Below are 27,659 nucleotides of genomic sequence, written 5' to 3'. Positions count from 1 at the left end.
TTCGATTTCTGCCTTCTTGAAGTGGCATCAGCAAGAAAGTTCCTCAAAATTCCAGGCCTCGTGGCATTAGTGATCCTCACAATAACACTAGCCAGTCGACACATTAAAAAAAAAAAATCAATGGTACTTGAAGAATTGTTGGACACAGCACTTTCATCCATTGGATTTCTGTGTACTAGTACTGAGATTTGGGAAACAGGAACTACAGTGGTCGAGGAATCAACTGTTTCTGAATCCAGGACTCCCTTTCCCTATTAAGACCCCAGTCCAATCTGTCCAGGTGGCCTCTTCAGATTTTGTATGGAGACCACTGCCCATTGGAGTTCAACATGAAAGGCTTTTGGGGTCCTCAGGACAACCAAAGCACATGTGGGTACACCTCAAGTAGATCTGTTCGTATCCTTTCAAAACAGATACCTGAAAAACTTATTTTCAACACATCCTTGCAGCCACGCTTGGAAGACAGACACACACTATCATTCCCATGATCAGAATGTTCCTGTTTGCATTGCTACCCTTTCAAATGATTCCCAAGGTACTTCTAAAGATGTAGAAAGAATTACCAAGGATCATTGTAATAACCACCTTTGGCCCAGGCAAGTTGGTTCTCTATAATAATGGAACTGGCCATGGGTAATTCCCAGGTTTCCTCAAAGACTAGATCTTCTCGCACAGCATCAGGCCCAAGATGTACACTCTAACATAAACCAATATCAACCAACAGCCTGAATGATTCTGTGTTGATACCTTTTTGGCACTTGTTCCATGAAGATGTGCAGCAGGCATTTAAGCAACCACAAAAATCTGCAATAAGAAATAGAAAGTTTTTCTGCATGGTGCCTAAGCAATAACAATGGCCCAAAAAGTGTTTTAAGTGCATCTTGCAGCCATCTCAGATTGTCTGCCCCTGGATCCCCCTCTTTTGTCTCTTTTTGTGATCAAGCAGTTTATGGAAGGAGTGTTGCACAGGGGACCCCTCAAAATAAAATTCTTCCTCCCTAGGATCTTAACTTTGTTCTTCAAAAATTGAACTTACCTCCTTTTGAACTTGCCAGTCAGACTGATTTTTCAGTTCATTACTTGGAAAACTGTTTTATTCATTGCTCTGAGATCTGCAAGGCAAGTCTCTGAGCTGCAAACTCTTGCTGTAGGCCAACTCTAGCTGATTTTTCATAAAAACAGGGTTATGTTGTAGACTAATCCATCATTCATGTCTAAAGTTGTTTTTGAATGTACCTTGAATCATGCCATCAGTCTCACAGTGTTCTGTCTTGAACCAAAAAGTGAAGGAGGAACATTCTACATACCTTGGATGGGTGTAGGCAGCTCAGGTACTACACTGACAGAAAAAAAGCCCTTTAGGAATGCTGAATAGCTGTTTGTCTCTTGTACAGGGTTAAGAAAGGTCAACCTGCTACTAAACAATCTACTACATGGTGGCTGACCTCTGCTATTGTTTTCTCTTATGCCCACCACGGTAAAGCTCTTCCAGGCATGATTAAGGCTCCCTCGACTAGAACTCTATCCTCTTCAGTGGCATATTGGAAAGGGCTGGACTCTAGAAGCATTTTATTGACAGCAGCCTGATCGTCTGCTCATAACTTTACCAAGCACCACAAACTGGATTACTTTTCTAGGCCCAGAGCAGGCCTTGCTAGAAACATTCTCCATGGCTTCCTAGATCCTTATCCTTCCACCTCCCAGGTAGGTACACTTTGACAATCTTTGTCAAATGCCACTGAGGAACTGGAAATAACGAACATAGTACTGTTGCATAAATCCTACTTACCAGTAATAGTATATGTTTGAATTCCTCAATGCCTCAGTGTCAGCATCCACCTGCCATCCTTCAGATTGTGCAAAGCTGAGGTGGGTTTCTACCTCTTCAATTTGGTGGTTGTTGGATTTTTTATATAGTACTGTGATTGGTGGTACATTTATTCTTGCTAGATGATTCTGGCTTTAGGTACTTTTCTTTTTTGTAAAAGCAAAGAAACCTGAATACTCTCATCCTGTTACAGCTGCAGGCTTCCTTGGCAGGATTTGATCAACCAATCAGCTATTACAGAAAGAGAGAGAGGAAGGCAGTGCTTTTGGAAGCTGGCCAGTACTGGATTACACCAGCAGGTAACCCAAAATGGCAGTGAGGAATTCAAACATCTACTGTTACAGGTAAGTAGACTTGTGCAACTGTACTTTGAGAAGGAATGTGCAGTTCAAGTAGTTGTACAGTAGTAATACAAGAGGAGTTGTGAGGATAGCACTGACTGGCCAAGAATGGGAATTGCAGCATTCCACTAGGCAATTTCACACATCATAGACACCTTCAAGCCATTAGCCATTGGAAGTATTGTGCTGGATTACCATAAAGCATATTATGCTTGTAAAAAATCATGTATACAACCTTTGTTGCTCTTCTTCTAGCTCTTGGTTGTGGAAATGAAAATATCAAATGTAAACTGGAAATCCTGTTTATACTTTTTTTCATGAATTAGTGATTGCTTACTCCACAGTTAGCCCACTAATTCTGCATTCCCAAGGCTGTACAAAACAAGTTGGAAATAGCAACATACTTTGATAATACAGCAGTGTAAAAATGGATAATTCCCCAACATTTTTTTTAGTCATATTGAGTTCTTTGGGTAAAAACATTCTCCCCAGTATGATGCAGGGGCGTTAGCTATGAGATTACCTTTGTATAGTGCAGTGTTAGCCCAGTGAGCACTGTGAATATGCAGAATCATTAGCATTCCTGAATACTGCAATCTGCAATAAGTTTACTGAAGGTAAACATCATGCAATGAACTACATGATTAATTGCACATGCCCTAGCAATGCAAGGGCAGAAACTGAGAAGTGTTCCCTGCTAATGGCTTGCAGGTGTCAATGATTATTCTGACTGCAGGAACAATCAACTTTCACTGTCTCCTCTCTCTGATGTACACCTACTGAGGGTATGTTACGGAGAAGAGACTTACCAAAATGTCTGAAAGGACATTGAGTAATTTAGCAGAGTGATATTCCTGACATTCATCTGCTGGCTTTAATGACCACGGTTACTGATCCTTAGTAATAAATATTCTTCATATTCAAGGGAGTACTTTAAGTACTGATAAAGATAGCATAGTCAATAAATCAGTGAAGAAAGCATGGATAAGGGAATGGGAGGGCCATACACAAAGAAAGGGAATACACTTGCAGTCCTTGTTTAATATTGTGTAACTACATGGGTATCCTAACTAATTTTAATATTAATATCATCCAGACAGTTTTCTCCTTGCTAATATATGTCTCTGTCAGTGGCAATTGTGGAAAATACTCTTAAATGATTGTTCTCACTACCCTTGTTTGAGAGTTGAAATCCATACAGATTCCTATTGGAAAATAACGTTGCTTAAATGTGTGACATGTACATTTAAAGTGTTTGATCAACACTTTTTTCCTAGAAACATTTGAACATCATTTGGCATTGCCTCCATTTTTTCCTAGTAACATTTGAGTGTCATTTGGCGTTGCCTCCATTATTTCCAAGTAACATTTGACCTTCATTTGGCATTGCCTCCATTTTTTCCAAGTAACATTTGAGTGTCATTTGGCATTGTCTCCATTTTTTCCTAGTAACATTTGAGCATGATTTGGCATTGCCTCCATTTTTTCCAAGTAACATTTGAGCATCATTTGGCATTGCCTCCATTTTTTCCAAGTAACATTTGAGTGTCATTTGGCATTGTCTCCATTTTTTCCTAGTAACATTTGAGCATGATTTGGCATTGCCTCCATTTTTTCCAAGTAACATTTGAGCATCATTTGGCATTGCCTCCATTTTTTCCAAGTAACATTTGAGTGTCATTTGGCATTGTCTCCATTTTTTCCTAGTAACATTTGAGCATGATTTGGCATTGCCTCCATTTTTTCCAAGTAACATTTGAGCGTGATTTGGCATTGTCTCCATTTTTCCTAGTAACATTTGAGCGTGATTTGGCATTGCCTCCATTGTTTCCTAGTAACATTTGGGCGTCATTTATCATTGCCTCAATTGTTTCCTAGTAACATTTGAGCATCATTTGGCATTGCCTCCATTTTTTCCTAGTAACATTTGAGTGTCATTTGGCATTGCCTCCATTGACTTGCACTGGTCAATAGCAGTGAATGGTATTTTTCTGCCCAAGGTGAAAATTGACAAATTTATTTTGGACTGCTACCAATAGCATAATGAAGACTGGCATCATTGTGCTTTCCTCAGCAGCCTGGACACCACTGAGTGAAGAAATTCAAATTGTCACACTTTTATCTCTGTGGCATAATGTGTAAATGTATTGCACCTACAAAAAAGCAGTACTGGTGATGCAGGGTTCAAAATTTGCTCCCAGATCATTTTACTAAAGATCATAATAAATCTTGACACACATTTTGATATATGAATGTGTTGATGTGAGAAACTCAGGTAAGGTCAGTATTGATGAAAAGTGACAGATGAGTCATTTTAAATGATGTCAGTATTAATGGTGTGTGCTGTCTGAACATTGAAAGCATTTCTGCTGTTCCCTGTGCCCTTCTCCATTCCCATGGCATTATCTAAAGTCCTGATTCTGTGACACATGCATGATAGTACTGATGTGGCAAAGACATGTGAATGTATCATTGCAATGAAATATTAGCTGTGCTCATTACTACCTATACATTGTGATTCATTTCATGTCTCTTCAATTTTTAATCCCAAAATAGTTGTTTGAAGCCTCTGATAAATATCACATTTTGCATATGTGCTCCCCTTGGCAGTGTGAAATTCATATTCACAGCTTAAGGAAAAAAGTAAAGAAAAATTAGTTTAGGCTGCCGTATGTAGTGCCAACCAGCCTGGTGGCATTAAGTGGTCATCAGCACTCTGGATAGTCCTCAGTGATGAAAATACACCTGCCTGGTAACTTTCTCTGTGGCAAAAGATGCAAGTGCAGGGAGCTTGGAGGAAAAGGACAGCTGATGTATGGTTCAGATCCACTTCACTGATAATTTTACAGAGGGTGGTCTAAATACACGTTTAATCACGTTTTTGATACCATTGAGTTTTTGTTTAAAAAGCAAATCTTGTCACTATTAGTAACAACATGTGAGCTTTTGTTTGTCCAGTTTCATATTATTTGTCATTAACTACAAGTCTGATAATGTGCTCCACAAAGTACATTTCTGATGTTGTAATGACAGCTCATTTGGAATGCACTGTTTGCACTGGTCATTGCATGTAACTGTTGATCGCATTTAATTTGCTATCAACTTTTTTCTCTATCACATATTTTTTCTAATGTATTTTCCATTTGCTCTTAGCTCAGCAGCACACAAAAAGGTTCACTGGCTAAGGAAAAAGGTGAAACATTTAGTTTAGGCTGCAATATGTAGAGCAAATATACCTTGCATTGTTACATGGCCTCTGCAATATGGATAGTACTTACTGCAGTAAATATACTTGAAAGATGGCCAATGTCTGTGGCACAAGGTTGTAACTGAAGTGAATTTAGAGTAATAAGGCACATGAAGCATTGTAGGAATTCTGTTTAGAAATCATATTGCAGTTATTTGTAAAATATAATTTTGTTTATATATATATATATATATATATATATATATATATATATATATATATATATATATATATATATATATATATATATATATTTTTTTTTTTGTTATTTTAAAACGCATTTGCTGTCTGCTTGGCAGCACACAAGCATGGTTCACTAACTAGTGAAAAAATCAGTTTAGGCTACCTTATATAGAGCACCCCAGCCTGGAAGCATAGTGTGGGCATCAGCACTCAGGATAAAACTGACTGAAAAAAATTGACCCATTAGGTAACTTCATCTCTTATGCAAGGGGTAAGTGCAATTAGTTTAGATAAAAAGCATAGCTGGTTAAGGGCTTGAATCCAGCTAAAAGATTCACTGGATGTAAGAATCCTGTTTACCGCAGAGTTTTGATTAGGGCTGTATAAGTAAAGAAAAATGATAGTATTAAACTTGTTTCTTGTAAGCAAAGTATCAATAATGCTTGCAGATGTACTTTTCTATTTAGTATATATCTTTAATATTTTACATATAACCTCAAGCTAATGTGTGTCCAATTTCTTAAACCTGACAATATTTAATATGAAATTCACTTGCATATGTATGATGGGCACAATATATTTATTATAATCATTATGGCTCATCACATATCTCAACTATGTAGTTAGCACATGTATGTCTTGTGAAGTATGTATGTAACATAGCCCAAGCTGTATTACTCAGTCTATTCACCTGCACTCATCTGAAATATATTTGCAAACTGAAATAATGGCTTTTTCATAGGAATGCATTCAAAGACTAATTAAAATCATATACATACAGGCCACTCTGAAATGTATCTTCATTCATTATCAAATTACTATAATTGTCATTTCCATTCTCAAAAGCTAGTTCTGCTGTGGCAGTGTCATTTAAACAGCTAACTTAACATTTTTCATGCTTTATCCTATGGGTTTGATTGCCACCTGGTACAATGGTATCTTAATATTGTGTAAGCCGCAACATTACTGCTTGTCACAATTACTCCTCTTTCTCCTTCCCAGTTGCAAAAAGCAAATGTCGTGCCATTCAGCGTTTCATTGTTGAATGCTGGAACCTGTGTAGTGAGCATCATGCATGGCAAAGCTCATGCAACATTTCACACATTGACTGCTATGTGATGTAAGTAGTACCAATGTGTGTGCTAAGAAGTCCATCTGCTTTTAATTGTGCAAATGTAGCTGGCAATGCTGAGTGGGTATGAACAAATGCAGTTATCCACAAGATCTGAACTGGGTGCCAATTCAGACATATTTTGTTAGCTTGACTTTTGGGGACATGTTTGTTGAAGGAGACATTGGTGCTCAGTTTAGAGCAAAAAAGATGGAGTGTTTAGGAGTCCAGGATATTTGTGGCATTGCTTTGAAGTGCTACAGATGTAGGTTCATGCAGGGGCCATTATACTGGGTCTCAGTATAAAGCTGAGGTTTAGAATAGCTTACCAAAGGCTGTCTACTAAGCAACAGACATTCATTGCACTGGTGAACAATGACATCAGCACTATGATGACCTTAAGAAGCACAAGCAGGACTTTCTAAGCCAATGAAAGGCTGAATTTAGGACTATGAATACCCCTCAGGTGTTTAAGTATATTGACCCATAACCTGTCTGTGATATGGTATTAATGATCTAGCCAGCCAGTGCAGAAAGTAATGCTTTCATATATATGTAATTTCTTTTTGTGCCGTACAGATACTAAATAAATAACTGCAAACTATGAGGCACACTAGGAGAGATTAACTCACCTCAAAGAGGCATGGGGTGAATATGATATAGGTCAAAAAATTCAGTCCAGGAATTTATTTTCATTCCTTCAAGCACTAGCATCTTAAGCAGGCCTTCCCCAACCTTCATCTCAAGCATGCATGGCTTCCCCAATAACTTTTGCTACTTGCATTAGGCAATCAGAACACCAGCTTAAGTATGCGTGGGGTTCAGTATCCAGAGGCAGCAATTACTTATTACTGAATAAGTATTTATAAAATATTGACAGCAGTAATATGTCAGGAACAATTAAATTATGGTAATTGAAAGTATTAAATAAGAATTCTTAGTTCTTATCCATCATATGGAAATAAAGGCTTCTGTTTATTATATCCTGGAAGTGAGATTTGTTTACTTTATGACACACAAATACCTTTATATCACATATGGATGTGGCAGTGTTATACAATGAGTAACTTATAATTGTTTTATGTATCGCCAAATAAAATGTATTGAAAAAATGCAGTACTGTGACATAACATGTATCTAATTATCTCTCTTGTTTGTCTCCCCATACCCACCCTTTCTCTTTTTTGTTTGGGGTAGGGGTTATAATTTATGAACAATCTGCCACTTGTATAACTTGCTGCTGAAAAATTAGTGATTAGCAGCACAGAGAGGTACACCAACCACTATGGTTTGGCCTGCCATGCCTCCACATATGGCAGCCTAGACATCCAGCAATTCATCTTCACAGACAATCAGTGTTGCTAGCACAACCCTTGCCCTACCTGCTCCAACTGTTTCAGGTAGCTCTGCCCCAGGTGCTGGGGCAGTGGTACTCTCCAGGAGCAGTAGTGGTGGAGGTGGTGATTTTGTCAGCTGTCAGAAACTGACAGGGCTGTTGGAGGATATAATGGAGAAAGGCCTTGGTGCACACATTGTTGAAAGGGTCCTGCATCACATTGCAAAGATGTTGCCACATCTGACACTGGCCTAGAAATCTGCTGCAGGAGATGGTGATGACAGTTCTGTGTGTACTGACTAGATTCTTACTGTTCTCATGCTGGACATGGGTGCACCTCCTATGTTCCATATTCCCTACATATCCCCAATCATGGTGTCCCCCGACCTTTTGTCTCCATCACCATACCCATCTGTCTTGTGTGTCTCAGCACATGCTTCTTAACCTACTCTACCCACCAGATCCTCTCATTTCTTAGCACCTCACCCAACAGTCATCTATCTCCCAAAAATTAAAAAATAAAAAGTAGGTGCCTATTCCACACACACAAAAAATTATGCCCCATGCATAGCTCCCTGTTTTGCCTGTGTGCCACCCTGACACAATTGAATTGCTCCATATCTTTGCATAGAAGTCAACACAGAGCAACATAGACTACTGCTAATTCCCATTCTACGTTCATTTGTACAAAATTAACCTGACAGTTGTGGATTACATTGACATCCTCAGCTTTTGCAGTAAGAAGTTAAACAGTGTTCACCATCTTTCAGCTTTGTTGAGCTATGCCAAACTGCACAAATGCTGATGGCATAAAGTGAATTCTTTTCCTTGGGCCATTTCTGGCCAGGTGTGTTGTGTATGAATCTATTTTTTTTTTTACCAGATTAAATATATGAAAAAGAGGTAGCTAGGACAGTAGTGAAAATAGTGTTGGCAAGCAGAATGTAGGACTCAATGGAAGAATACATGAATGTGAAGGAGGGTTGTGGGAGAGCACCACAGCTATCCACTTCTTAACAACATAAATGTATAATTGTATATACAATTTCATGACTTTGCAGAGTCATGCAACCAGTGATGGGTGACGACAGCAGAATAATGTTGTACAGCCAACTGGAGCAAGTGTGTTTGTGATTGCAAATGAATTCAGGGTTGATTTACACACATTTACAGTTTCAACTTGTATCTCCCCTGATAGTTGTAAAAGTCATTTTACCAGACATATCTCTGGCAATATGCTGCTAATTTCATCCCTTCTTAGATGCTGTATATCTCATTTGGACGCAGTATTCTCTTGTGGTGCTGGCTGCTGATAATGTGCTGTATAGATGGTTTAAGTGGATAGGTAAATGGTTTGAGTCCATCACTGCTTAAATAGTGGGACTGTGATTACAGTAAAAAACTGTTGGCCTCCTCACAACCATCTTTATGTACACTTCAACTTAAGTGACGGATTGACAATGGCACACTGTTTTGCACTAATAAATCCTAGCACACCCAGGGAATAGAACTTTCCAGCCAAACAGTGATTACACAATGCTGCCATAGTAATGGTAGTTCACATTTGGAGTGTGAATTCTCCTGTGTTGAATAACATTGATACTGTGGTTGTACACTGTGTAACTACATATGTAAAATGTTTGAGATCAGCTGTGGGTGTGTCTTTTACCTTCATACTGTGTAGACTACTCAACAAATACATATATGATGTGTAGCTGTACAGCATTATTGTTCACATGAACCACGCTTAAGCATAAAAAGCCAGCTAACAAACAGTGGTGACGTCATCCATTTAATTGTGCACTTTCCCAGTTGTTCACCAACATGTCATGTGAAACTTGTGAGTCGCACACAGTTCTTTAGCTTGTGATCCTGGGTAGGTAATGCATAGAAGATCGACTAGGAAAGGAGTTCAAGTATCCAAAAATGTCCAAAATTCCAAATAAATGTGTTTTAATACTTTAACACCGAATAAAATAAAACATCAGCAAGTAATAATTAAATCAAGCGATTTTGTCTCCCAATTTGGAGTCTTTATCAAGATAAAAAAAACAGTCCATTAAGTAATCCATTTAAATAGCCCATAAAACAAAAAATGGACCAATCACAACTCTGTACTCATGAATAATACATGAAAAATATGATTACACAAGTTCACATTGACGCCCAGCAGGTATACACCCATAAAGGATATGAAATACATATAAAGGCACCAAGCATGTATTCAGAACGCCTCCTTTCATATAAGATATAAAAACTGTGTACAAACAAACATCTGTAATCAAAATAAATTAAACATGAGAGACATTCAACCACATGCATAACCAATATGCTAGAATATATATTTATATATATATATATATATATATATATATATATATATATATATATATATATATATATATATAAAATGTATAAATATATGAACATATAATTAATAATGCAACATCTAAAAACTAAAACCCATAAAACATTTAATGCTTATTATTGTTAAGAACCCACATATATTCAATAAAAGTGTGCATAATACTTATACAGAGAATAATAAATAAATACATAAATATTAATTAATAGATTACATGGCTATAAGGTAACATTAAATTAGTTCCACGTCCATCATCTATCAAGTGCTTTTAATTTAAAAAAAACAAGTAATTGATAAAGCTTCGTTCAAGCCTGGCCACTGGGTTGCATTATTCCTAAGTTGCCATAGGGCTTCATTTCCCCCAGTTTGTTTGTGTTTTCTTTGATTTATCTTAGGTAGTTAGTTCAAATAAAGTCATTGCTGTTCATTCTATGTTGTGTCAGTTTTATTGAGATTGTCCCTGTTGCTAGCACTGTTGTCAGCATGATTGCTTGTGTATACATATAGATGCTGATGCCTATTACAAAAAGTTATGATAATTTGTCACATATGATATTTTATTCAGAGTAATAACAACCTGTGATTACATTTTACTTACATAACACGTAGGAAGCATATCCTCTATTGTGAGGGAATGAGATGACATTCTGTACGCTTTTGACTTAGTACAGCAGTTATAGGTGCACATATCCCTTTCAGCAATAACATGATGTAATGCCTTGACATACCAGCATATCTCACGATTGCAGTGACATTTCTAGTATGTGCATTCATCCTGTAAAACACCAGTAATTTCTGTTGTCAAAAATGTGTGTGTTCAACATCCAGATTCAGTGCTGTTAGTATTGTTGTGCCTTACACTGTAATGCATCACAGTTATAATGTGTCCATTTAAGTGGGAGGGGCCTCCACCATCCCTATTATGTTATACTTTAATGTAAGAATGGCATCAACCCCAGTTATAATGAGTCTATTTACAATGGGAGGTGCCTGCACCATCCCCGTTATCTCATAGAGATTGTTTACCACACATATATCTAATGTAATAAGATAGCATAGGTGGATTGTTACAGTTAAGACTTCCACTGTAGTGCTAGCTGACCCACATGACAGTCGGTAGAGTCACATGTCTTTCTGGTCAATTTCTGGATGCATAAACACATTGCATCTAGTTATTCTTATGCATTTTTATGTAGGACAAGAATATATCCTCACAGGTTGTGATTGCACTACAGTGAAATCGTTACTTGGGGCACGTCATGCTTTGAGTGTTCCTCTGGCATGTGCATTGAGTATTAGCTTGTATAGTATACCTATGCAGATACAATGTTGTTTCAGTTTCAGAATAGTATGTGTATTAAATCAGGGAAACAGCTTCCTCATCATAGATGCTTTGAGATTGTATTGCTCACTTTTGTGTGGACAGTAACATGTGTTGCTCCTTTCCAGTATTCTAACTAAATCTGATTGTTCCTATTATATTTTTAACTACTTTCTTAATGCATGCATTAAATTCAATTATTGTGACTTCAGCTCATTGATGTGGTGACAAGTAGAAAGTACAGAGTCTGAGAGAGAGCCTGATATATATAAGGGGTAGAAGGAGAAACTGGTAACATCTGTCTGTCAGACAACAGTTAGAAAATAGATATATATAAGATCACACACACACTGAGATACTTTTCTTCACCTTCTCCTTCAAAGCAAAATAGAGATCATTCATACACCTGATAGAAAAAAAAAAAAACCTTTCAAATGTGTTCTTTATGACATGACCAATACGATATTTGTGAGGCACCCATGATTGTTATACATTTCTCTGCTGTTTGAAAATGACACAATGCAAATATTTATTAGGTCTTTCATTGCTCACATGCTTTATTTATTCCCAAGATAGTTTTGCCCTGTATTGCATGTCTTCCTCTAGACATTTCTTCATTACTGCACTTGTTTTCATCACATTATTCTTCTTAATGGCAGATGAGGGATTGCATTATTATTTTTTTTTTAACTGCATGCTGCCAGATAATTAGAAAGTGTGACTGATCCTCTGTTACAGCGCTTTCTAGTGTGTTGTTGCTGTTATGTTACTGTTTCAAGTAATTCCACATGAGCATGCCAAGTATAACAATGTGAGAAGTTTGCAAATCAACAATGGAAAACCTGAACTCATAACATGTCATGTTTCACTTATGTATGTTGAGTGCTATTCAGTTACCATTTAGCATTTATATGACTATACAACACTTGCTTATCTATTTTATATTTGTAGGTGATAAACGCCTCTCTTATAGGTGCCACTGTCATGTCTTTGCAAACCCATGCCCATTACTGATGTTTCTGACATTATAGCTGTAAGGTACATTTATCCTTGTGTATACACCCTGAGGTAGAAAATACTGCAGTTGTATTGGTTTGTGTGCATATATTCCCTAAATATATATATATATATAGATATATATATATATATATATATATAGATAGATATAGATATATAGCCAAATATAAGTACAGCAATAATTAGTCTATGCATTCATCCTATAATGTATCTTCTATCCATGCTGACTGCTATCTCAATTAAGTATTTACATAAGTATATTAGATTTTCACTCCTCCTTGTTACACTGTAGCTTTATACCCCCATCATATACTTTGCTAGTACGTCTGCTTTAACTTATTTGAATAACTGCTGTATTGATATATATATATATATATATATATATATATATATATATATATATATATATATATATATATATATACATTACACATGTCTCCATCAACTTTAATTAATTATGCAGAATAACCAAGTTATGTGTGTTCATTTTTCCCATTTCACTTCAGCTCCTTCTGTATTCTTCCACTGTATTTACCTTTAATATGTTGGGGCTATAGCATATACTCATTTCTGAGCTTTGTCTATATACAGGCTTTTGCTTACATTCTGTGCTTGTGCTTGCAAGCACCTTTCCATGACCGCAACACTATTGCTGGCTATGAAAATGTACTTGCAAATGTACAGGTGAGATGATAGCATGTATATTCAATTAGCACTGATTTTCATTGTACTAACATGCTTACATTGTGTAAACTTAGGACAGCGACAACACGGTTGTTAATGAATCACAGCGAACATCTTTATTTCAAGTTAAAATATTTAAAATGGCAGAAAAAACTCTGAAAGAACAGCAAAATATATGGTTTAGCATCTACCATTTCCTTTTTAAGTAAGAGCTAGCTGTACATTTTTTGATAAATGAACCTTTGAAGAAACTGTAGATTTTATTTGATATACAGTTATTTATAATTACAGGTATCAAGACATATTATAAACATAACTTGCATAGCAATTCCACACCATTGCCAGCATATTGATTTTTTTTTATTGCTTGTTCACAGCTTGACTCTGAAAACCTCAAAAAATGTTTTTTTCTCTTAGATATGGAGTTTTAATTATGCCGTTTATGGCACTCTGTTTAGGTATGTCTGTATCAGTTTTCCTTTCTGAGAGTACTGCCTTAATTTTGTTTTGTCATGACAAAGCTGGTTCAACAAATTGTTTTGACTACACAGAGAGGTAAAGCTGTGAAAAAAATGTAATTTACTCTAGCAAATAAATGCAGTTTCAGACACTGGTTATAAAGTATGAATGCTTGAATTTTATATTGCAACATGTCTTCAGAAGTCAAACAGTCAAAAATTTCACCCAGCAAGAAATTTATTACATCTTAAAATAAAGACACAGAATAACAGGCAGACGTGTTTAGAAAATACAGTTATAAGATGCTTTCTTATTTCATGACAACAGAATTCATGTATATCTCTCATTTGTTCTTAATGCTAATGATTTTGATTATGTTCAAACTAATGATGTTAAACCAGTATATATGATGCAATTTTTGAATGATTAATTAGTTTCTGTTTGCACCTCTGGACAAATGGTTAAAATGTCATCAAAGCTTCCTGCTTGTTTTGTAATGTGCTGCTTTATTATTACTGGGGAAAGCCTAGGAAACAATGAATGTTTTGTGCATTGTTATCGTGTATTCAACTACTAGTCAAAGTGACAGTGATGGATGAAAACCCCTGGTATGTGTCATCACAAATTACTATACAAGGAAACTATCTTATTTGCCATATAAAAGTATGAATCTTGATTTTGTCCTTCTATAAGTCCATTCTATTTACACAACCAACTTGACATTTTTTTGTATTACTTCATGGTTATTTCTGTGCCAATTAATATTCAAAAGACAGTCTATTAATGATGCCTACTTGACCTACATAATCATTAGGTGACATGAAAAAGTGAAATAAATGACCTGTAGCCACACCATATCTCAAAAAACCTGTGCTGACACACAACACTGAATATACTTTATGATACTAACCATGCTATATGGCAGTTTGGTATGAAGCTGTAGCTTAACTGTCATTGTCTGAAGGAAAGATTAGATTCCTGGTGGTATAATCTGTTGTTGAGTCCACGACAAATGATTTATTGTGTTTGGGTGCAGTGTGAAATAAAAAGCTAATAATGACAACTGTCCCACTGCTGAAAGAATGTTGCTTTAAACTTTTTTATTGCTGCTATAAATTGCCTTCAGAGGACTTTCAAGCATAATTATGTTGTTGATTCATTTTCTTGCTTGGTCTGCTTAATCTTTTAATACTTTAGAGCAATATGCAGACATATTAGCAACTCTAATTAATGCATAGTCTAATTAATTACATTGTTGTCTATTTCTATTTCTTATTGTGAATATTAGAGCTATCATATGATATGCATTGTTAGTGTTTGCACATTTTATTTTCAATTAGCAAAAACCATTTTAACAGCATAACGTCTTTATAAATGTCTTTTTTAATATCTAGTTTCCTTTTCTAAGTTTAATTAGATACATTACAACGTCTCACTGAGACAAGGTTGTGAAAATATTTGACAAATATGGTCATATTTAGCCGTTTGTTATCCTTTTCCTAATTTGAAAAGTCACTGCATTACGTATTAATGTCTAACTTTCTTACATTTTTGGAGTGCTTGGACTGGTTAGCACTGCCTTTAATTTGTTTGTTCAATTGCATATCTGCTATAAGCAGAAACAAATAGTGATGTATCTTTGTGCCAACCAAAGTTTGTAGACGGATTTACCACATACACTTTTCCTCATGGTTTACATTAGTACTGTGTGTATAGATATATATATTTTGTTTTTGCCCGTGGTTCAGCAAGTTACACACTTGCTTCTGATGCTGGAATATCAGCAAAGTGTAGGCTGTCTACTCAAATGCATTCCTTTTAGTGTATATTCTTGTAGTGAGCCTGTACTGCAGCATGAATGAACTCTATATTCCTTTCATAGGATGCCATCAATAACTTGTCAAACCAAGGTCCCATATGACTATCATTTTGTATTTTAAGTCGATATTAAAAAATCAATAGCAAGTATTCAGTGAGGAATATTTTAATAGAAAAAAAAATCATGTCATACATCTTCCTAATAAAAGCCTGATGGATTTCTGATTGACTCAAAAAAAAAACAGCAATCACAGACTACCATAAGTACTTTAACTGTGAATCATATTCAAAAACATGCATCAGACATAACAGCTAGTTTTTTCAGGAGGGCAAGTGCCCCTTCATCCCTCTGTGGGGATTATGCCCTCACATTCCTAGTTACTTATATATACCACACATTATCTCATGAAGAAGGGATATCTACAAGGCAACATAATTTCAATATTTAGTGCAAACTACACTTTAATGATTGACAACAAAAAAAATTGATCAATAATATAGTGGTGTTACGTTTGGCACCAATGTGACACTTGTACATATATGCGTGTGTGTGTCTATAGTTAATTGTCTTTCTTTATCTCTCTCACTTACTTAAAGTAAAGGATATAACAAACAGTTTTAGATGCTGTAAACAAGTGAGGCATAGGAGTTGGTGATTATCAGGAGATGGTTGCCTTTATTCAGTCCAAAATGTGAAAGATTTCATCCTTATAGCAAGATTTCATCAGATCAGAGGAAACAGCACAGAAACACATAGATGAATACCACCCCTACTTGCAGTTGGATCTAATGCAAAAGCACACACATCTGCCAGATGTAATCTGCTCCAGTCTATGCATTTGTCTTCCCTGGTACAAATCGGTCATATTTGAAATGCAGGTCTCAGATCGCTATACAAAGATAATATGTCTAACCTGTCCCACTTGATGTTTTATGCAGAAATAATCCAGTCCCTAATGTTTACACACACAAAATATCTTGAGTTTGCGTATCTAGCACACGCTAGTGCTTACCCATGCAGCCTAATGAAGAAATTGTATCAGTAACACTCGGAGCAAAACTGTTATTTCACTTCACTCTGCCTAAACTAATAAATCTACATTGCTATCCATCAGTAAAGACATACCTTATAGCCAATACCTCAAATTGCTGTTTAGCAGTCAGTGATAATAATACTAATCTAATTAGACAACCAGATACCTCAGCTACGGGTGAATGTTTATTTAGTAAGATCAGCCCTTCCACAAACTGTTAGAAATTAAAAGAAGCTAAAAGCATTAAAAACCAAATTGAAAGATGAATACAGGAAAATCTTCTGGAAGTGATTCCAACAAAAGCATGGAAAGAAAATAACAAAAGCCTGGTTAGTATTTTTATTAATAATTTTCAACATGGTTATGTGCCCGTGGTTTGGAAAGAAACAGTAATGTTAATTATACAAAAGGATGTGAAGGATCCTCTTGATCCAGTGACACACTAACCCATTTTAAATCCAAATCATGAATACAAGTGTTTATAAAGATTTTGGCAAAATAACTTGCAAATATATTGCCAAAAGAATAGACCTGTATATCTATGGGATTTTAGTGGGTAGGCAATCATTTGACAAAATTCGTATAACCATATTCAAAAGGATTTATTGGATAATGATAATTTACTAATGTTAATGGGTTTGGATACCAAAAAAAGCACTTTACAGAGTGAGTTGGGAATTTAGGAAAAGATATTTTGGGGCATTTGTATTTCTGCATGTATGAACAACATTAATATGTAATATCTAGCTAGGGAGAAGTGTGATGTTGAGCTTTGTAATGTATTTCATCTTTCAAAGGAAAGTGGTACACTGTTTGTTCTGTGTTTAGAATTATTAACCAGTAACATAAAACAACCGAATATAATTTTTATTTATTTATTTTATTTTTTATTTTTATTTCATTTTATTTATTTAACATTTGTTGACCGGGAATGTCCGACTAGGTTCCACAGAACCTGTTTTCAGCGGAGGCCCGGGGAGAAATGCTCCAGATTATTACATTTACAGATTTACATGTACATATTACAGATAATTAAATGTAAAAAGAGATATACTAATTGAGAAAATACCTATTTTCATGGATGAAATAATGCTACAAGCTGCCAGTCCACAACATTATTTAAAATTTATATTTGATAAACTGAAATATTTTATTAGTACAGCGAGATAAAAAGTAATTGGATCAAAAAAGTCTATAGTACTGAATTATGCCCAGAACATGACCTGGTATGGGACTTCTTTTTGCATGGGTCATAATAAAATATCATACTTGGAAATTTGTTTGAAATGGTATGTTGAATAAGCAGGTAAGAAATTAGTAGAAAGACCATAAGTAAGTAAAAACTGTGGAAATTGTTAATTTATGGAAAACAACAATTAGATATAAACAATTAAGTTGTTTTTGCTCTCATTGTCTCTTTATGTAGATCAGACTTAATATTTATCAACTTAGTGATCAGATATGGAAGTATATGAAAAAGAAAATGAAACCATTATTTAGGAGAAAGAAAAACTGTGCAGTGGGAAAATTAACAGAAAGAGGGTGGTTTGGGGCTTCCACATTTGCCAGCAGGCATGCTATGTGGTAATACAGCTTAGGTTAATGCATTTTACTCAGAGCTACAATTACATGATCAGATGGAGGCACATGATAGGCCACATGCATCATAAGGCAACTAAAGGATCAAGCATGGACTTTTTGGCATATTTAGGAAAGAAAAATAAAGAACATCATGTACTGCCTTATATAAATAAATATGTTGAGCATACCCTTACTTTAAAGGAATGTATACCTTAGAAAAAATTGAATAACAATAATAGGATACGCTAAACTTGGAAGCATTTTGAATTGCAATAATAGGATATGCTGCAAACATTATTAAGAAAAAAAAACAGACATTTAGAAAAGAAAGAAAAAGAATTGAGATTTTGGGAGCAGTTGATAAAAGGGGATTAGGGAATAAAATGGGATGAAACTAGAAAAAAAAACTTTTTGGTTATTGTGCTTGGATCAACCTGCATATACAGGTTTAATTTTAGAGTTGAAGGAAGATATGATATAGCTGAATAGTAAATTTGCTAAAATGTAAATATTTGACTTTAAAATTCATATTACAACAGAAATGGCAGGCCAGAAGAGAGTAATATGTATTGCATATAAGGCAATATTAGATTAGAGGAGACAATACTATATGAAATTAAAAATAGTGTGGAATAAATGATTAAATAATGAGGATTACAAGCAGGTAACATATCATAACTAAACCAGCTTATTATGTGTTTGACATATGGATGCCACGAAATTCTCCTCTGGAGTAAAGCATGAGGTGAATCTTGGCATCCATCTTAAGAGCACATAAGCCTATCCAGACCTGATCATAATTCTTTGCTCCATATACTACTAATTTCAGAGGAAAAAAATCGCTAAGTGGTTTGCCAGCTTTCAAAGCCCAAAAGCATATAATGACTGCTGTCAGAAAGACACTGTAAGAGACAGTATGTTAGAAAAAGTCAGTGACACATTACCAGCACAGACAACAAGCAGAAATAAAAGTTTTTTTTTATTCTGCCACTATTGTTTGATGGTTAGTCCTGACTGAATTATCTGCCTAGTGTGGCATATGATCTTAAGAAAAAAAGCAAGGTTTGCTTAACATTTAAGACAGTGTCTCACACTATAGAAGCGCTTAACTGATTTATCTTTTCCCGAAAATCAGAGCATAATCTTCACACTCCTTGCACTACAAAGATATACAGATTATCAGTGGAGGGAAATGTGTCTTGTTTCAAGAAATGCAACCCAAAAAATAAGCTATTTATATGGAAATGTTTGCTCAGATATTTCAAGACACCTTTGAGAGTTGAACGAAATGTTTCCACAGACAAGAGGCATATGTTGGAAATGTGATGTTTCAAACATAGGCTTTTGGGAGCACATATTTTGGGAAGGTACAGAATTGCTTCATTGCAAACATGAATTCAACAATGTGCTTAGTCTTCTACTTGTAAGATAATTTAACCTCAGCATAGAGATGATGTTGAGTTGATATAATATGTACTAAAGAGGTGAAAGTATTGTTATTTTTAGTGATGATACTGGCTAAGAGCACCATAAATATAAAATGGAAAACCAAAGACAAGCCATAATTAAAAGAGGTAAAATGATTATTATAGAGGCTGAAAATATGGAACTGAGAACTATTAGGAAAAAGAAACAGTACTGCGTTGTTTTAACTGACAAGCTGAAAGGACGAAAAAAATGCCTGAAACACAGTAATGAAAAATCCATTTGAATTGGTGACTGCAGGGAGGCAAGCCACATTGTAGCCTCTCCACATACACACATATGCATACACACACCAACTCCATTGTTGCACCAACTTAAAGAAGGGAGAAATCTCCCAAAACAAGTGTATCATTGCCAGTGCATACTTAGAAACTGCACAAGCAATGATTTCCTGTTGGAAACAGTATTCAGAAATATCCCTTTTATCTTTGTTTTTTCTACATGCTGCTGACACATCAGCAATTACACCACAAGCAAAAGCAGAAAAGCATTAAAAAAAAAAAATTGGGCCGATTGGGATACTGTAATGAAAACTGAACTTGAAAATGACATTGACAAGGAACAAAGCACATAAGATGTAACTGTTTAATGAACATTGACTATAATACAAAGAATGGAGTCACTGGTCTGGTTGTTAAGACTTAATAGTGATAATAAAACAGTATGATCATTAGATAATACCTGATCTCAAGCTATATTGTAAATAAATAATGTGTACATTTCAATGCTTTTGTTTAAGAAGCAATGCTACCTCAATATGGAGAACAAGTTTGCGCAGAACATTGTTTGTGATAGCCTCATAAGCATGCAAATCCTTCTAATTTATCATTATTTTATAAATATTTAATTATAAAAAAGTTATATTAGCAATCCATGCAGACAACAGTTATACCATGCATGGAGATTGCATAGTATGTAAATATGAAGTTTAATAAAATGTTGCACATAACTAAACTGAAAGCTTTCCTTTAAAAGAATACATGCACATACTTAAGCGATAATGGATAGAGACCATAGTGGGATACTACCAAACATGCAACATAATAAAATATGTAATTTGTCTGCTCATTTGAATACCTCTGTAAAATGTAACTAACATGTAACATTATAGAATTATTTACTCTATAACTGTATAATTTTCTGTTGTGTGGTTTTGAACAGTATGATATATATTGTACTGTATCTGATATTTTATTGTTTATCATTCCCAGAGTAATCTAACAATTGTCCTCAACTGGTACATAAAAAAACTGAACTAATACTATTCAATTAATGTAACTAAAAGGGTGATGTGGAAATTAAATGTGAATATATGAATAAGGAAAATGAGACGTACTAATAAGATGTGTTATAAAAGTAAAGACTGCCAAAAAGAAAACAATGAGGCAACACATTGTAACAGAAACAAAAATCCAAGATGGGGACCAGATAAATCATCACATTATTGAAATCCATGATTTCAATAGGTTTGGTTATAAATGTGACAGGAAACTTTACCGAGCCCTTAATCAATATCGCAGAATCGGTGTTAAAAATGGAAATGTTCAAGTTATGCATAAGCAAAAGCTAAGGCATTCAAAGTGATTTTATTAAAATGAAACAAGCAGATGAACTCTACAAGCACTTTTGAAATGAAAATCAAATTTGTTTTCCAAAAAATATGAAAATGCAAGGAAAATGAGTGAGATATGCAAAGCAGCCTGTTGTGAGAAATGGAAAGATTTTGGAATCGAACTTAAATCCTGATGCACAGTGCAGTATCTTTTCTGAAGATACTTTTAAAGCTGAGGGCATGAATCGTACTGAACAGAAAACAGTGTACACATCAACTTATACAGACAACCAAATTGCACCACTTAATCAGAGACAGTTGGCATGTCGATACAAAATTAGAAAGTTAGGTCTTTGTTTTCAAATAATTGCTCTTAAAGAAGTTAGTTGTCTTAATATCTTTGAGTTATGTGACTTGTGAGAAGCTATGAATGTCAAAACAAATTCACTTAGTAAAAGGAAATACAGCTGAATTTCATTTAGTATCTAACCTTTTGCAACTGTATTCTGTACAATAAAAGGAATGTACTCTTTTACATTTGAAAGCCGAACTATTTGCTTACTACATACCTTGCATCTGGACATAAAAGCAGCAAGAGTTTAATTATATTATTTATAGATAACAATGAACAAACAAAGCTGCAGAGTTAAAGTCTAGTTGCAGATATGTTTTTGAACATGGGTCATGGAAAATTATTTTGTAATATATGGCAATCATTTTTGAGGGATGACTTTGTATCCATGTAGGTATTTCAGGGAATGTTCATATCACCATAACACTGCAAATGTCTCTTTTTCTGCACCTGCATCATATTTGTTTGCATCTATGATTTTTTTTTTTTTGCGTTTTTTATTTTTTTCTCTGTTTGTCACTATGCATAAAATCAAACTGTATATCATTTACTAGACTATCCTTCCTCAAATGATTAAAAATAGGTAATAACTTGGTTTGACATCAGGTTGCCTTTCATTTTTTTGCAGGCCATTGTCATATGTTTCTAATATGAATTTTTCCTTGTCGAGTCTGTGAGTGTTGACTTGTAGGGGACTAATAGTGAGCACGCACAACATTGGCAGTGTAGCAGCATTGATTTTTAGTGGAATATCTAATTTCTTACATTTTCATGTAAGAGAGATACATTTATATAATTTCATGTGGGAAGCTAGAGTGTAATGCCTGTAAACAGCTCATGACTGTTTTCTGTGATTGTTGTTTACATCACCCAATATTTGAACATATGTAAAGTATAACTAACTGGATAAAGTCATACAAAATTAGATGGGCACTCAGAAGAGATGCCTTGCATATGAGACTACCCATGGAAGGTCAGAACAGGAAGTTACCACCAGTAAAATGGCTACACAATGTGAAAAATTCCGTAGTGAAAGGACATGATTACTAACAAGAGAAAATTCAATTATTGGCTTAAACAAGAGATCAAAGATTTAAAGGCATGCCCAATAAAATAAGAAGACAGGCCATGAAGAGAATATTTGAAGTATATTTGCTTGTTGGATGATATGGGGGGAAGATTTTTGTCTTCTTAGAGTTGCAGCTGCCTACATTTCCAAATAGCTTATCAAGTTTGGCCATATGAGATGACAGGGCTTATTGGCTTGGAAAGGCTAGTGTGGATCTTCAGACACCACAGCACATTATTTAAAATATCATTCCTGTTACTTAATGCAGTGGCTTCTGAAAAAATACCAGCGAGATGAAAGTTCTATAAATTGCTTGATAAAAGGTAAAAGTGACATCTGATTTCTCCCTTGAATATACTGATAATGGATCCCTCATCATCCACTCTGACTTTCCTGGTAAACAAATGCCAAATAAACAAATAAGAAAACAAATAAATAAGGTAAGACATTTGTTAAAACTATCTGATGTCTGTTGCAGACATTAAAGTTTGTCAGGGCAACTTTAGATAATACATGGGTGGTGCCATGGATGGGCAGCCAATCACTATTTGTGCTGTCAGCAGAACCTGCTTTTTAAAAGATGGACTGAGCTGTGAACATCTAGCACATAGTTTAGTTCAAACCCAAGTCAGTATGAAGTAGTACCCCCTCATAAATGTTTATTCCCAATAATGTTACTTTTCTAACATGCATAGGTAAGTTGTTACTGATTTTAACAAAGTAAATTTGAAAATCTCTTTCTTTTTCTCCTATAGTTTAGAAGCAATACTCAAAAAATAGCTCTAAGAAATTTCTGGAGTATGTACTAGTAAAGATAATCTTATAAGGGCCTATACATCTCAATACATTTTATATAACCATCTGCCTTTAATCTGATAATTAATGGAATTCATTTATAGATTCATTAATTGAAATGTTAAATTGTTACATCCCACTTTATACATTTCTAATAAAAAAATATTTTTGAAAATATTTATTTTGTGTGAGATATTAATTGTAGTAACATAAAGATAATTTCTGCTTATGCAAGGTAGAATAAGGGGAGGGAGTAGTTAGAAATTATGGACAGTTTGCAAAGAGCTAGTTAATGCAATCAGAATGTGACCAGCTGTTTTGCAAATCAGTCTTAGTTATGTAAGATGTGGCAAGTGTGCATCTACTCTAAATGTTTTAGCAGTGTTTTGTACATGGTAGTAAGATCTCGTTTCTCTGAATATAATGGTCTTAAAATGAGATGTACTTTACTGTATATTTTTTTGTTACAGCATATGTTTGCTCTAACACAAATTTCATATATTGCTATAATTGTATCTTGTAATGTATTATTAAAAAACAAATTGCATACTTAGATCACTTATATACATGATACCATTTATGGGCCTAAAAATCATACAGAAGATCTCTCTGCTTCCACTTTTTTTAAATCCAGTCAATTAAATTAGTTAAAGCAAGCTTAAGTCTGTCATATTTCAATAAAATTTGCAGTAATAAGCATTTTGTAGTCATTAAAATATATAGAGAGTCAACTGTGGGCAATGTTTTATTCTAGGACGGAAAAAGACATAAGTTAAACATGACTAGTGATGGAATACTATCCAGATGTATGTGGTGTGGATGATCTATCAGGATGGGCTAGAAGAGCTGAACACCTCCATGGTGGGCTACAACTCTGGTAGCATAATCCTGGGACTAGCCAGCTACATGTCTCTACTAGCTAGATCTAGCCACATGAAGAGGTACTCCAGGGCGCAGTTGCAGACACTGAGAAGCAAGTCTACCTCAGCCTGTACCAAAGGGAAACTATACTAACAACTACAGATGTAGCAACAGAGGCTACCAGGAAGCTCTTGAAGTGGCCTTCTACAGACAGACCTTTGTTATGCTGTGCAGATGCAGGCCTTTGAACTACTGGAGGCCCAGCAGGCTATGAAGTAGACAGTAGAGAGCATGGTGGCTACTGCTTCACCTTCATCTGCTCTATGGTTGATCCTGCAGAAAAAGAACTGATTGGTGAAAAAGATGATAAAGCAAAATAATTAAAATGTAATGAAAAAAAAAAAAGGCAAAATGCGATAAAATATAACTCAAAAGAAAACAAGATAGAGATATAGCAGATATTGGTATGTAGTATTGCTTATTAAAATAGGACATGAATGGAGAAACAACAGTCCACACAATAACACAAAATGCTGGCAATGGAATACTCTTACTATACAATGGATGATGACACAGGAGACATCTATCTGGTATAACTGGAACATAGAGGGACAATAATACAGTAAGTGGAATAAGAAAGTCTGCAAAGCCGATGATCAGCTATGTCACGGATATGTTAAAATGCATAAAAACTGCAGCTGCTGAGTGCTGTGGGAAACAAATGAAGTAAACTTGTGTAGTCATGACAAGCACACGTATAACTGGGTAATTTTTGGACAGCAGCACAGTTAGTGGAGGACAAACTGAGCTACAAAACTAAGGAACAAATATTCTAAAGTGAGATCATTAAAATGCAAACAAACAAAACACCTCAGATGTATAGCAAATAGGTTAGTTACAGCTGAAGAATAAGTAGAAATGCAGGTGGTACTAGATTAGGTTACAGCTGCAAAACACTATCTGGGGGAAAGGGAATCTGCAAAGCCAATGAAGAACTGAAGTATGGTTAAATATTAAAATGCAAACATAAATGCATTGTCTGTAGTTGTACCATTGTATTGTCATACCAGCAGTACAGCACTTGTATCCCTCAGCACACAAAGCCAATGAAGAACTGAAGTATGGTTAAATATTAAAATGCAAACATAAATGCATTGTCTGTAGCTGTACCATTGTCTTGTCATACCAGCAGTACAGCACATGTATCCCTCAGCACACAAAGCCAATGAAGAACTGAAGTATGGTTAAATATTAAAATGCAAACATAAATGCATTGTCTGTAGCTGTACCATTGTATTGTCATACCAGCAGTACAGCACTTGTATCCCTCAGCACACAAAGCCAATGAAGACCTGAAGTATGGCTAAATATTAAAATGCAAACATAAATGCATTGTCTGTAGCTGTACCATTGTATTGTCATACCAGCAGTACAGCACTTGTATCCCTCAGCACACAAAGCCAATGAAGACCTGAAAGATGGTTAAATATTAAAATGCAAGCATAAATGCATTGTCTGTAGCTGTACCATTGTATTGTCATACCAGCAGTACAGCACTTGTATCCCTCAGCACACAAAGCCAATGAAGACCTGAAGTATGGTTAAATATTAAAATGCAAGCATAAATGCATTGTCTGTAGCTGTACCATTGTATTGTCATACCAGCAGTACAGCACGTGTATCCCTCAGCACACAGATCTGGCCTACCTCTTCTCCAGGGTCCTGTTCTCTACATTTCATCCTCCACTTTAAAAAAGAGAATAACAAATCTGAATGAGCACAGCACACCCATGACATCAGAAGGCATACATAACTATTTTTCATATCTACCATACACTGAGCAAAAACTGATTGCTTACTATAATAGAGGGGAATTTCTCTTCCCTATCTTCTTTTTCTCACTAGCAGTCTGTGTGGCTGCTCTGCAGATCATTTCTTTGTGCGTACACTGCTTGCTAGATTAGCTGATTCCAGTGGTTTTGCACATTGTCCTGCCAAGCACATCCAGGTATACAATTTATATAACTTGCCTATATAATTCCTTAGCAGGTACTTAATTTGCTGCTTGTACAGCAGGTGTAAAAAATGCCTTTCAGTCCCAACTTGAAGCATGCCAGATTCAGAGCTTGCTGAGACAATGTCTGTCAAGTAGATATCAGAGGGTACTTCCTTACAGGGAAACTGTCACCAGACAAGATATGAATTAATGGACCCCAGCATTGCAATCTGTATTCAAGGAAACATGGCCACCAGAGAGACTAATCCGAATTTGTACCCTTAGGTGAACCTAACCAATCATAAGACAGAGAGAATAACAACAGGTGGAGAAGCTCATTGCACAGCGGCTTGATATGCCTCTGCAGGTCATACACACCATATGCCAGATGTATGCTGATTATGGGTAAAGTCAGAGACTGGTGAAGGACATCAATGCAGTGCAGTGTATGGTCATAATAGGACACTAGTACAGATGTGTTATAGAGTCTATAATGTAAGCTTCCATGCCAGGACCAACACTCAGGAAATATCTAGGGGCAGACTCATGGTAAACTCCTTATCCAGCATTAACTAACAGACATACCTGAGTGGTGGTAGTGAGAGAACTTTCATACCTGGAGGTGGATTGACTTTGGGAGTTGGGCTGGTGATGTTTATCTCAGTGACTACAGAGGATGTCTTAGCTGAGCAGTGGCACATGTAATTTCCTTTGGATACTGCATATTAATAATTCCTGCTTTACTATGACATATGCCTCAGCATATATATCACCCAGGAATACGAGGGTTAGAACAGAGTTAACCTCCCCAGCAACCTATAACTGGCTGAGTATCTGAAATTCATGCCTGAAGTGAGTAGTCGGACATGGCAGTCCTATAGGACATTGTCTAGTACCTTGGCATAGTTTACTTAGACATATACATCTGCATTTCCATCAGACAGGAACATTTGCCATTATGCTATGTATATTCTTGGCATGTATCAGTATGTGTGTGTTGCACAGTGGTGAGAGTCATATATTTATCGGCTGGTATATTATCTGTATATGCATTTATAGATCCCACAGGGAGATGATGTATCACATTAAGTTTGTAAAATGTCTGATCTCTGTGGGTTTGTACAGACTGACAGTGATGACTCCATACACCTGGCAAACTCTGTGGGTAGAATGACACTGAAAGCAGTTGCAATAATGCAGGACACATTCTCCTATCTCACAGCT

This window comes from Protopterus annectens, chromosome 17.part0, assembly GCF_019279795.1.
Source record: "Protopterus annectens isolate FY-2018-M chromosome 17.part0, PAN1.0, whole genome shotgun sequence".
NCBI lineage: Eukaryota > Metazoa > Chordata > Ceratodontiformes > Protopteridae > Protopterus > Protopterus annectens.
This window is presented reverse-complemented; position numbering follows the sequence as displayed.